The sequence below is a fragment of the Diceros bicornis genome, chromosome 8, assembly GCF_020826845.1.
Source record: "Diceros bicornis minor isolate mBicDic1 chromosome 8, mDicBic1.mat.cur, whole genome shotgun sequence".
Classification (NCBI taxonomy): Eukaryota; Metazoa; Chordata; class Mammalia; order Perissodactyla; family Rhinocerotidae; genus Diceros; species Diceros bicornis.
This window is the reverse complement of record NC_080747.1, coordinates 67749653-67752917: the sequence shown is the minus strand read 5'-3', so window position 1 is coordinate 67752917 and position 3265 is coordinate 67749653.

The following is a 3265-nucleotide window of genomic DNA, read 5'->3' as shown; positions in this document are numbered from 1 at the left end:
ATTTTGGCGGTGGGGGGAGTCAGTTACAGGAGATTACCACTAAAGCACAGTAAACAAGAGTAAGGTTTATTATGTAGCTCAAGGCCTCGCCTTCCACATTGATAAGTCACTAGAAATGAGCTCATCCCCCTCTCTTCTCCAAACAGAGAGGGAGATACCTTTACAAATGGAGATTTCCCTTATAAATGTAAATGATTGTCTGGCAACTCTTCGCAGGGTCATCTAGAGAATGTGGCCAGAGAGACAGAACTTCTGATAAGAGGGGCTTGTTGGTGACTTTCTTATTGTAACATTTACCCTACGTTATCTTTACAGCCATCATGATAGATCTGTTCCAGGAAGGAGCTACCATGTCAAATTCTTTAGGCAGTTAGTGGGGGAGGTCAAACGTCCTCAGAGAAAACAACCAAGGTAAAGAGATAGATTTCAGGGTGGCCAAATCTTGATCTCCCACACAAGGTTTCAACCACATCAGTTTGGCTCTTGGCACACCCACCTTGTAATGTACTACTCGCTCCATTGTAATGTCCTATGCTTAATCTTTCAGGAATGGGGGCTGTGCTTTCAGGCTTCTATAATGCATATTCATTACAGAAAAATTAGCATATATTGCAAAGGAAAACAAAACTACTTTCTTATCATGCTGTTTAAAAATAGCTAAAGTTAAGATTTTGAAATATTTTATTCTAGTCTTTCTCTATGCTTGTTTTAAGTATTATATATATATAGTTAATGATTCTACCATTATGGAAAAGAGATCTTATACCTATGGTTGACAAGGGTCATACGCACCCCATGTATAAAAGAATTTATTGAAAAAAAACAATAACTGGTCAATGTGTTTATTGCCAGAAGAATAATGTACAAACCAGACCCCCTGTACCTCCCCTGGCCAAAGCAACTCAAAGCCGGGGGCCTTTACCAGGGGAGACTGGCAAGCTGGCCTCGCTGCTACGGCCACGGCCCCGGAGGGTACAAATGCCTCTTGGTGTTTGTGGATACATTTACTAGATGGACTGAAACCTTTCCTCACAGGTGGGAAAGAGCAAATGAGGTAACAAAAGTGTTGTTAAAAGAAATAATTCCCCATTTTGGGTTGCCTAGATCAATACAGAGAGACAATGGGCCAGCCTTTAAATCAAAAGTAACCTCTGAAGTAGCCAGCGTTTTGAAAATTAAATGGAGGCTACATGCCACATGGAGACTACAAACGTCTGGAAAAACTGAGCAGGCCAATCAAACTTTAAAGAAAACCTTGGCTAAACTGTGCCAAGAGATGCAGGAAAATTGGCTAAAATTACTGCCAACAGCCCTCACTAGGATAAGGGCAGCTCCAAAAGGCAAACTGAAGCCTAGCCCTTTTGAAATGACCTATGGGAGGCCATTCCCTAAAGACTCAGATTTGCTCACAAACCCAGACCCAGAGGTTTCCATGGCAATCAAACACATGATCAATCTGAAGCAGCTGGTAGATGCACTCAATAAGTATGGAAACTTCTGTCTTCCCTTGCCCATGGAGATCAAACTCCACTCATATGAACTGGGAGATTGGGTCTATCTTAAAACTTGGAAAACCAAGATCAGCTAAATCCTATTTTGGTAGGGCCTTGCTTGGTGTTACTAACCACACATTCTTCCCTAAAATTAGAAGGAGTCACCCCTTGGATCCACCACACGTGGGTAAAAAAGGTGCCCACACCTGAACATCAAGAGAGATTGTCACAGACAATTGATGACTCTGAGTTTTCCTGCAAACCACTCTCTGATTTGAAATTCTTGTTTCTGCAACACTATGCAGATAAGTAATGACTGGCTATCCATCCCAGGCTCTGCCCTGGATCCTAACCAACCCCATACCCTTTAGGCATGGTATGCTTCCAAGGAGGTTGCATCTTCCTGGGCAGCAAGACTAGGTCCATCAGAGAAATGTGCAACCCAGTATCTAGACTATAAAGAGCTGGTGGAATCTGGAGGCGGGGGGGCAAGTATGCCCAGACCCTAACCACATACTAAACACACTGAGGCTATAAAGTTACAGATGATTGTTACGAACAACTAGGGACTATGCCTCTGGTGACACACAAAGCTATTTGAGATTAGCTGGAAATTCTGCTCCTCTGTTGGTCCCTATGACAATGCCCATGCTCAGCAGGAAGCAGTTACAGAAGACAGACCTTCGACCTGTGCCCCTCAAGAATGAGAAGCAGGATAAAACTGGAGGAAGGATTTGTCACCAAATACGTGCCCCGAGGAACTGAAGAGTAGGTTTGGAAGCATTTAACTGTTTTTCCAAGTTTTCTTTTTCCCTTTTGTTATGTTAAGGAGATGCAACCACCAACCACCCTGGACCAGAACAAGCCTCACCACAAGAGCTACGCCCATAACCTGTGCCTTATGTTTAATGCTAAGATCTCTCCAGGAGGAGCTTAGGCCTCATTACCAGAACGTGCAGTGTATGTGGAAGCATGCTTTCCAACTGAGCCTGCATAAGCGAAAACCCACCTCTCCCTTTTGAATATTCATTCCTCATCTGAAATAAAAGGACCCTGCTTCCCTTTGTTCAGGGATGCCATGAATTTGGAAATGATTCCTCATGGTCTGCTATTTGCTGCAAATACACTTTACTTTGTGAGAGAACTTCCACTGGTGTAGAGTCTTACTTAACTCGCCAGGAGTCAAACACACTTGGTTCGGTAACATTTAGAACAGTGCCTAACACTTAGTAAGCATTTAATCAATGCTTGGGAAAACAAACAGAGGAGTCCAAAGAAGTAGGGGGGAAAAAATTAATGTCTGATTAGGTATGGGATTCCAGATAGCCTGTTTTCTCCCATACATTATCTACAAGCTTCCCAATCAAAAGATGGCAATAAATAGACACTAAATCTTAGTTATTTATTGTATTAAAAGGGAGAGAGTAAATTTTTATTTTATTTATTTTTTTTTTTTGAGGAAGATCAGCCCTGAGCTAACATCAATGCTAATCCGCCTCTTTTTGCTGAGGAAGACCGGCCCTGAGCTAACATCTATTGCCAATCCTCCTCCTTTTTTTCCCTCAAAGCCCCAGCAGATAGTTGTATGTCATAGTTGCACATCCTTCTAGTTGCTGTATGTGGGACTCGGCCTCAGCATGGCCGGAGAAGTGGTGCGTCGGTGCACGCCCGGGATCCGAACCCGGGCCGCCAGTAGCGGAGCTCTGGCACTTCACCACCAAGCCACGGGGCCGGCCCACTTTCGTTTTTAAGAGAACAGAAACTTATCTTGA